The 10,299-nt window shown below is 45.8% G+C and overlaps 1 long non-coding RNA gene across 3 annotated transcripts in view; it reads left to right on the top strand.

Moving 5' to 3' along the window:
- The window catches only part of LOC115032940, a 34,750-nt gene that overhangs the window by 1,031 nt on the left and 23,420 nt on the right, over positions 1 to 10,299 (top strand). For 2 of the 3 annotated variants that reach the window (XR_003838593.1, XR_003838592.1), the window contains exon 2: positions 8,429 to 8,804. This is a non-coding gene — a long non-coding RNA (uncharacterized LOC115032940). Of the gene's footprint in view, positions 1 to 6,495; positions 6,842 to 8,428; positions 8,805 to 10,299 lie in introns of those variants that run through there. The other variant, XR_003838594.1, reaches the window with a different exon arrangement.

The following is a 10,299-nucleotide window of genomic DNA, read 5'->3' as shown; positions in this document are numbered from 1 at the left end:
TATATATATATATATATATATATATATATATATATTTCCTTTACGACTAAACATGCTGTACTTTCATATTCTGTGCACTCTAGCTAGGTGTGAGTCATTGTATTAATTATCATCTACTGCAAATAGAAGTTTCTCAGATGAGGGTTGATCTATGGGATAAGTCAATGGGATTCAATTTAGTACTGTGTCCACTTAGCATCATGATTGCAGTAGTTTTCCCTTAGGGCCTATGACCCGTCTAAGCACCATTCTTGGCCTAATAATGGTGTCAGGTAAGGGCTTCATCTTGTAGAGTGGGACTCAAATCCAAACAGGAAGTGGTTGTTTACTCCAGTGGTGTGTGTGCCACTACTCCGCCAGCAGTCATGTCTCGCTAGGCCAATCGTTAATGCAGTTGCCCCTTATCTTGGGCAGAGCAGCACCGAGAGTGTTAGGTTACTGGGTGGGAGAAGAGGAGACATGATAGAGGTTTTTTTGTTCATTTGTTTCGGGAAAGATTTTATACTAAAACGCAGAGACTTTAGATAAATGAAGGTAGTAAGACTGTTACTGTTATGATCTTGAATGCCTCGCGGCTTCAGAAGGATGACACCAGGCCAAACAGTTCTACATGAGGTTTATTGGGAGAAAGAGGGGCAAGGTGGTGGCGGAAAGAGAAGGGGAGAGAGAGAGAGCAATCAGGGGGCCTTTTTTTATATATGAGTGATGACGTAACACAGGTAAAGGTGGGAGGTGAGCCAAGTGGATTCTGGGAATATGGTGGCTGTTGTCTTGGCATCAGGCCTGCAGGCCCTGCTTACGTGATGTCACTGGTTTTGGAGGTCCTGATACCAACAGTTACACTCCTTTATGTTGTGATAGGTTTTTGTTGTTGTTGTTTTTTAAATAATAAGCTGGTAAACAACAGAATTTAAGGCAACGAAGACAAAGAACCAGGGGCAAGGTATCTGAAGATTCGATCGTGGTGATGGCATATTCCTCACAGATGGCTGTTTCTATGTGTTCTTAATGGGGGAGAGACAGACAGGCTCCTCAATTCTATTTATTTATTGTTTATGCATTTTGAGGGGCTTTAAAAGAGAAAATAAACACAAACAGAGCCTCTTGTAGTCCAGGCTGACTTCAACCTTGCTCGATGGCCAAAGATGATCTTTAACTTCTGGTCTTTCAGCCTCTATCTCCTAGTGCTGGGATTACATGTTTACGTCATTATATCCTGTGGGGTGTGTGTGTGTGTGTGTGTCCATCCTTTGAGACAGAATGTAGCCCAGCTGGCATCTAACACTTGATCTTGTTGCCTTCGTTTCCTATGTGCTGGGGTCATAGGTATTTGCTACCATGCCTTTCAGACTCCTGTTTAAAACTTAAAAATGAAATTATGTATGTGTGCACACACACACACACATGCACATACGTTTTGGTAGTCTCGGAGGCTGAATCCAGGGTTACCCTCAAGCTGGACATGTGTGTTACCTGACCCTTTAATTTTTTTCTAAGATTATTATTAGTCTGCAGACGTTGAAGGACCCTGTGATTCTACTGGATCTAGTTATGGCTGCAGGCACCTCCTTTGCCGCTGAATGTTTGGGCGCTCAGCTGTGCTAGGAAGTCCTTGATTCTTCCACTAGCTGTCACTGATAATGGACCAGAAGCAGACCTTGCCAATTCATCCCCTTGAAAATTCTCTTTATAGTTCAGGCAGTAGAGTCAGGTTGTTAGGTCAAGGATCACTCTTAAGTTATATACTTTAAGCGAGTTTTTCAGTCTTCCTACGTCTTATCTGTTTAAATACTCACAATCTAGGGCTGCGTGAGGATTAAAGAGAGATTATTCAACACAACTCCCTTAGCCTGGGGCTGGGCATTCTATAAATCATGGCTAATTTTTTTTTTCTCCTGAAAACCTCTTGTGGTTTTTCTATGGAATAGTATTCCTGAAGGGTGATCCTGGAGGGCTCTGCTTCCCTGGGAGCTGATGAGAAACATGGATCCTCCAGATCTCAGACTTACACAGCTAGACTCTTGGGCTGAAATCCACAAAGGTGTGCTGCAGGCTCTCTAGGCATCCCTGTGCAAGTAAACAGCCCAGGCTTCTGATCCCAGTTCCCTCCCATCCCCGAGATCTGCAGGCACACACCTAGCCCTCTCTTCCTGCTGCCCCACCTCATTCCTGGGACCAGTTTCTCTGAGGTGTGGGAAAAGACTGAGGTAGATTCTGAGCAAGGGCTGTTGACTCAGTACTTCCGGATGGATAGTCCCAGGGTGTGGAGGGTAGCGGGGCCCATCCCTGTCTACAGCACAACCAACAGCAAAAGGAACTGAAAGGAATCTCTGAGTATGCTTAAAGGGAGCCAAAGAGAATGTTCTGCAGGCATCTGGTTAGAGACAAGGGGCAAGCTTGAGTCCCGAATAAAGACGGGACGTCTCATCTCTTGGGATGTCAGTTCAATGGCCAGAGTGCTCCACCAGATTGCCCCTTTCTGTCCCTTAACAGTTCTTCCCATCGGACACCTGAGAGTCTCTGCAAGTCCCAGCTGTAGTCTGGCTTCCTCCAGGGCTCTGCCGGGAAAAGACACCTTCCACATCAATCCTCCTGCAAACATCCACCCTGATCACCACCCATTTTAGTCACAGCTAAAGGAGCTATGTCTTTGCCTTTCGTGGGAGCCATGAGTGCCCTGGGTCAGGACTGTATTCCTCTGTCCATTCACTGTTTACCAAGTACCCACTATAGGTTGCCATTTTGCTTAGGGGCTAGGGACAGAGGCTCACAGGCAGACAGGACAGCAGCCAGCAGCTTCTGCTCCAGGTCCGTGTCACTCTGAGGATGGTCTTACCACTGACTTCTTTACTTTTGTTCTCCCTTCTCCTGATCTGTTTCCTAGAGTTTTCCCCAGAGAGCAGTTAGAGTCACAGCTAGTCTCTGCTCAGATTTCCCTACTGTGTGGCTTGTTTAGAATAGAATCAACATCCCTTTCATGACATGCAAGCCCCTTGCCCCACACTGTGCGCATTCCAAGGGTCCCTGTTGCTCTGATCTATTCTTCTCTTTATCCCACAAATCCATTCCCACTGGAGTCTTCCTTGTGATGCTCATCCTCGCTCCCCAAGAACACCCAGACCCATCTAACTCTTTTCCCACACTCCGTTCACTTTAGTTGTGTTTAGTCTTAGTAGCGTTTATCATTTTCTAAAATTATATATTAATATATAGTATATATAATAAATATAATAAGTAACATATTTATTATATGTATATTTGAGTTGCAAATGCTTTAGTGGACTTGTTTCTAAGCTTTAGGACAGGGACCTGATTGACTCCTTCATTCCTGATCATCTAGACTAGGACTCCCATGTGAAACTCAAGGATTTGTTGAATGATGACTGCACACACTATAGACTCTCGTGAGAGTCTGGTTCCATGATCAAATCTCTCTTCTCTTGCTCCTAAATAAGGATGGACGCTTTTGAAATGTCTGATACTCCACAGATGTGAATCTCAGCCCCAATGATCCCTTAAGATCTCAGTGGCTGAGTTCTAGTGATGTTTGCCAGGTGTCAGGGAAGTCCTTCAATGTATCAGGAAAGAGTTCAGTCATAAATTTCTCTAAGGCAATTTGCTATTGAGTTTAGCCTGAGAATAATAAATATTCACAGGTAATTTTCCTTCAGTTCAGATACTATTTTAAGGGAATTTACAGGATTCACTAAAACCCTCAGAGTACACAGAACAGAGTCATTTTAGGTCTTCAGAAAGTGGTTTCCACAGAGCAGAACTTTGGAAGAAAGCAAGAGTTTGGGTAGGGAAGCTTCTTAGAACAACCTTCATAATTAAAATGAACTAAAATTGTAGTTCAAATACCAAATTTCCCACCCCACCCCTCATTTCTCTAGAGTGTTGAGACAGAATTTCACTGTGGCCTGGGCTGGCATTGATCTGCCTCAGTCTCCACATGTTGGGATTACAGACATTGGCTTAACAGGAGACTTCTCAAAGAGTTCTGGGTTCATAGGCACCCACCCCTCGTCTAACTCTCCTTGAGGGGGTCTGCAGAGAGAAGAAGAGGGGGATCTGCAGAGAGAAGAGGGGCCTCAGCCTGAAAGCAGAGCAGAAAGGGTAATCCCCAAGACTCCCCTGTCTGCTTATGACGTGGATTGGTCTTGCCTTTTTCAGGTCTTCCTCTTCCTCCCTATTATTCTTCTTTACCCGGGCCATAGAAATTTTAAAAACAAACAAACAAACAAACAAATAAACAAACAAAACTCAATTGCTGCTGCTCTGTGGTCTTGTAGGAAAGTAGTGATTTGTATGTGATTTGCACATTTTAAACCTGACAGAAATTCGCTTAAATAACCAGATAGGGGTGTGGTGGTGCACGCCTTTAATCCCAGTACTCAGGAGGCAGAGGCAGGTGGATTTCTGAGTTCAAGGATAGCCTGGTCTACTGAGTGAGTTCCAGGACAGCCAGGGCTACAGAGAGAAACCCTGTCTCGAAAAACAAAAACAACCAAAATAACCAGATATCCCTTGGGCCCATGGAGCTGGGACCTGACGTTTCGTTTCTGGCCTTGGTGTCTGCTCTTAAGAGGACACTTGGGCGAAAGTGGCAGAGGTTAGCCTTTTCACTCTGATGGGGGCCTGCTGGCTCTCTGATGAACCTGCCTGGTTTTTGTAAGAAATAGAGATATGGAACTGAAGGAGATGGAGAGCCGTTGAAACCATGTGCTCCTCTGTGACGACACGAAAGCACACCCAGAAACACTTGCATTTAGTGAGTTGCATTGGAGACCCAACTCTGCCATCAGAAGCTCTGTCAGCTTGGGCTACAATTTGTCTTGGGGTCAGAGGTGAAGAATGCTCTCTTCATCCACCTCTGCCCAGGGGGGAGTGTATATTTCACAAACACTTGGATTCTTAGGCTTTTGACTTAGTGATAGAATCCCAAGGCCCAGGGCAGTTTCTGGGATATAGAAGGTACTTTAAATAAGTGGACTTTTAGTTTTAAACTCCCATTTCTAGTGGAAGAGTAGATGACAGGCTAGAAAAGGTGCCAGTTGAGTTCGAACAGTTTGGGCAGTGGGTTTAATGTCTTTGAAGATCTTTAATTGTCCAAAGCTCTGTTCACAGCAAGTGCTTGAAACACTGTCTTAAATAAACTCAACACTCGGGGACTCAGGCAACTAGATCAAGAGAAGGAGGGGACAACATTTTCTATAAAGGACCACAGCATGTATTTTCAGCTTTGTAGACTATGCAGTTAAGAAACTACCAAGTGTCAGCCCTTGTTGCCTGAAGGTGGCCACAGATGCTACAGAAATCCACAGGCATGGCTCTATGCCAATAAAACTTTATTTATAAAGCTAGATTTTGGGGGTGGGGGGGTCTGGCTCCACAGGGTAATGGGGCACCTTGGTTGTTATTCTTCAGATTTGAGTTTTCTTAGGTCTAAGAGACGAGCTTAGGTGGAATTGAAGAACTCTCTGCCAGCTGTGTATTCTGAAGAAGGAAATACATAACAAGATTTTAAAAGGCAGCGATCCTACACAATTGTGTCCTAAACCGAAGCCACTAAGTTTGTAGTGAGTCACAAGGCAGGCGCAGCCAGCATTTAGACCTATGTAAGACAGCTGGGAGCAGAAGTGGTCCCTACAAACAAGAGCCTTTGGCTTGGTTACTGAGCAGCTGGCAGCAAATGTCACCCTATCTAGTGGCACAAAGCCTCACAATGCTATGCCTATTGCCTTTGGTGAGTTGGGATGGGGTCAGGTGCAGAATACTGGAAGCTAGGGGAAGAGCTGCTCCAATACTCCTGAATCATTTTGTCTGGATGTCATTCATTTTCCTTATGAAGCAGACTAAAGGTTCTTGCTTTCTTGGTGCTGGAGGGAGCAGACTTTTTAGAAGGACTTTGTACCCAGCACAGTCATAATTCCTTCAGTTGCAAGTGGACAAGAAATCCAACTCTAACAAGCAAATCAAAAGAGGGGATTTGCCGGCTGGTGAGCGAGCAGCAGAGGGCTGCCTGGTGTGATTCACATGTGACTTTAGTCAGGTCTAAAATTTTGTAACTCAGACCCTACTATAAAGCAAGCTTTCCGTTTGCAGGATAATTGGAATTATCTCAAGGTGAGGGGTTTCTAAGTTCAACCAAGGGGGAGGGAAAGAGGAGTTGGAGTTGGAGGAGAAGGAGGAGGAAAGGGAGGAGTGAGACTTGGAGGAGGAGGTGGTGTTGGAGGAGAAGGAGGAGGTGTGGGAGGAGGAGGAGGAAGGGGAGGAGTTGGACTTGGAGGAGGAGGTGTTGGAGAAGTAGGAGGGAGGGTCGGAGGAGGAGGGGGAGGAGGGAGAGGAGTTGGACTTGGAGGAGGAGGATGAGGAGTAAGAGGAGGAGTTGGAGAGAAACAGGAAGAGGAGGAGGAAGAAGAAGAGGAGGAGGACAGGGTGGGGAAGAAGCTATTTTGCTGAACATTTCCAGGCAAGGGCTTACTGCATTTCACCACCTTTGAGTGGATCAAGAGCGTGTCCTTGGCCAGAGGCTTATGAGATTCCAATTGGCTTACATCTGGGTCACATGCTCTTTGATTAGGTGTCAGGTCACTTTCCTCAAAGCAGATCAGCTACTCTGGTACTCTGGGTACTCTGTGTCCATTCTGTGAACAGTTAGCCAAGAGAAAGACCCTGGTCAATGCAGAGCTCTCTGCTGCCCATCTCCAATCTCATAAAGGAGCCTGGTGAGAAGAAATGATGAACATTTAAGCGAAGGAACCTTACAGACACTCCCCACTCTGCCTTCGAGGAAACAGATAGAAAGCACCAAACACAAGAGGTCTGATCATCTGATTCAGTAAGTTCAGGAGAGAGGGACCCACTGAGTGAGGTGATCTATTTTTAAGATCTATCCACCATGAATTGGAAGATCAAATGGACCAGAGAATTCTAATGGATTCCTACTGTGGTGTAGGGACAAGGCCACCTGACTGATTCTGCAGCTTGGACTCCATTGCCTACAAGACCTAGGCCAGACCACTACTCCATCTGTCATCTGCAGTCCTCTTTCCAGCGTTGCCGCCACTCTCTTTTCTGCACACACTTTCCGTTGTTCTGTCTGGAAAGCCATTTTTCCTAAAATGCTCCTCCCACTTCTGTCCTGGCTCTTCAGAAGGGCCTCTTCCCCTGTTTGTTGCCACTTAGCCAGGACCGAAGCCTCATTCTCACACCACTCCTGGTCTCCTTGAAGCCTTCACCATCTTTTCTTCTCTGCTTTTCAACCTTACATGAAGGGGCTTCTCTTTGTGCCCAGCATTCCCTCTTAAAAGTACCCACACCTTAGGTGTCAGGGACTGTGCTGTCTGTCCTCCTTGCATCTTGCTTCTCCTCAGCCTCCATCTACTACCCTGACTTACACAGATGTGTGGCTTAGTTCAGTTGCTAGGTGTGTGGATTATTCCCTACCTGATTTCCTCTTCTTGTCCTCCTCTTCCTCCCTCTCCTCTTCCTCTTCCTTCTCATTTTCCTCCACTTTTCCTCCTCCTCTTCCTCCCCTCCCCTCCCCCTTTTCCTTCTTCTTGTCTTCCTCCTCTTCTTCCTCCTTTCTCCTCTTCTTCCCCTCCCCTTTTCTTTCTCCTTGTCTTCTTCCTCCTCTTCCTCCCCTCCCCCTCTTCTCTCTCCTTGTCTCCCTCTTTCTCTTCCTCTTCCTCCTCCTCTTCCTCCCCTCTTCCTCTTTCTCCCCTCCCCCTCCCTCATCTTCTGTTTGCCCTTTTCCTCTGTCCTCTTTCCAAGCTGTCCGTCCTTGTAAAGTTCTCCTGAAGCCCAGCCCTGTTTCCTGACACAACCTTGAAGTGTTACTACTGCAGCCGGGCTGACATTTTAAGAGAGGCTGTTGGAAGACACGATGTTTTAAAGTCCTAATAGGTGGCAGGAGCCGAAGAAATGGCCCAGAGAACAGACTTCAAGGCCTCTCTGTTTCTGAGAGAGCCTTTGTTTCCTGACTTGGCTCCTCCACAGAGGGAGGAGAGAAGCAAACTGCAATAAAAAAAAGAATAGAGTAGGACTTAGGATGGGTGGAGAGTCCTTTTTAAACCAGACAGAAAATAGAAAATGTTACCAGAAAAACAAAGTGTTTGATTATCCAATAGCTACATGAGAAATATACTTTGATAGATAGCAAGGGAAAGTGGGTAATGTGTAACTATGTAGGTAAATGGTTGGACCTTGATATGAGAAAACTAACACCTATCTCAAGAAGTGGGGGGGGGGGGATAAAACTAGGTGAATTAGGGAGAAGGAAGTGCTAATAGCTAGAGGTTTGGAATGATACTGGTCCCCCAACCCCCTCCTTCCCAGGGAGTCAGATGAGCAAAAGCAAAATGAATCAGACCTTCAGATTTTCGCAGCTCAGCTTTCAAAATTTAAAACTATCCATTGCTTCCAGGTCCAGGAGGCTGGTGAGATGGGCATCTCGTCCAGAAACGTTTGGAAACAGCTACAAAACGACGTACTACACTCTTTCCTCAAAATACTAACCCCATTCCTAGAAATCTAGGCCATAGTTTAGAAAATAAACCCAGTGTGGGTATACGGCTGTAGGTTTGTTTGAGGTTGGGGACAAGATGGAAGCCCTATGAAATCCTAGGGGAATCTGCACTGATATCGTGGGCTCAGAAAGAGAAGACCCGAGCTTTGGAAAGAGAAGGGCTTTGGCCAACATTACACTGCATGCTAAAATGACTGGGAAAAAGAAAGAGGACCTGCCTGCCTCACACACGTGGACTATTCTGTCATTTATGGACACAGAGACAGGTGTGGAGGTAAGCCAATTTCTCATTAGCCAGGGGAACAGGATTACAGCGAGGGAGGTGGCCTGCTGTTGACATCCAGGCTCAGAGGACAAATGAGGTGGCCCCAGTTGCTTAGGTGCCTAGCACACATCATGCTTACACTCTGCTGCCCCCTGCACTCCCGCTTGCTCTGTCCTTGAACCTCTAGAGCAGTGGTTCTCAACCTTCCTAAAGCTGCCACCCTTTAATACAGTTCCTCATGTTGTGGTGACCCCAACCATACAATTACTTCCATTGCTACTTCATAACTGTAATTTTGCTACTGTTATGAATCATAATATACATATCTGTTTTCTGATTGTCTTAGGCGACTCCTGTGAAAGGGTCTTTTGACTCCCCAAAGGGGGTCACCACCCAGAGTTTGAGAACCACTGTTCTAGGGTTTCAAAGAGCACTCTTTCTGGTGAGGTCTGCCCTTAGGAGGACAGGATCAGACAGATGTCCACTTTGACCTTAGAAGAGAGCTTGAAGCTACTGGGAGATAGAATTTGTCAGCCTGGTACTTAGAATATGGGCTAGAAGGAGAGCCACAGAGCCCAGTGCCTTCTTGGCCTTGAAGAACCTAAGGGGTCTATCTAACAGTTGCCTCATGGTTCTTGAAATTATCTGACTCGCTCAAAAGCACTCAGATTTTTTTTAAATTAAACATTTAAACAGAAAACTAAAAATTTAGTAGGAAAAACATCCCCAGATAAATTCATCTCAAATGGGAACTATAGGCACTATAGCAAGCACACTGTAGGAGAGGAGAAAAAGAGCTGGTCATGGTTACTGTGCTCTCAAGTCTCATTCTTCCCACCCTGAACTACAGCTGTCCTCTGGAGGCAAAGGGCAAGCCAGGTGAGTGGTCAGATGTACATATTTGCATAAAGTCTGTCTGTCTGTCTGTCTGTCTCCCTGTGTGTGTGTGTATGTGTGGTGTAGTGGTAGGGGTTAAGTTTGTTTGGTTTTACACACTCGATATTTACTCCTCTGAGTCAGCAGTATACCAGATGCTGAAAACGACCTAATGCAGCAGTGGTCTTTGTTCTTGCGGAGATGGACATTAAACAAAACAAAATAAAACATGGCTGTGACTGAAAGTGCTAAGCACGAAACCAAGAAGGAGGAAAGGCCTGGGTCTGCAGTGGTATCTCGGGTGGTCAGGAAGGTCCTGAAAGGGATGGTGTCTGGCTTCCAGTCTGGGGAAATGATGGGACCCGGCTTGGATTGAGGAAGAACATTAGACGGGATAGATCACCTGCGCCATTGCCAATCAACTGAAGAACCGATCAGACACACAAGAATGTCGAGGACATTCTTAAGAACAGGGATTAGTCTGAAAAACAAAAAAGGAAAAATATCCATACCGAGTGATCCTAAGTAGATGCCATTCTAGAAAGAAGGGCAATCGGTGCCACAAGGGATGAGCAGTATGGAGCGATATACAGCTGGTCTCAGGCACACTCTCTGTGCAACCCTACAA

The sequence above is a fragment of the Mus caroli genome, chromosome 13 (genome assembly GCF_900094665.2).
Source record: "Mus caroli chromosome 13, CAROLI_EIJ_v1.1, whole genome shotgun sequence".
Lineage (NCBI taxonomy): Eukaryota > Metazoa > Chordata > Mammalia > Rodentia > Muridae > Mus > Mus caroli.
Note: the sequence above shows the minus strand (reverse complement) of the source record. Positions and strands in the feature narration are given on the sequence as shown.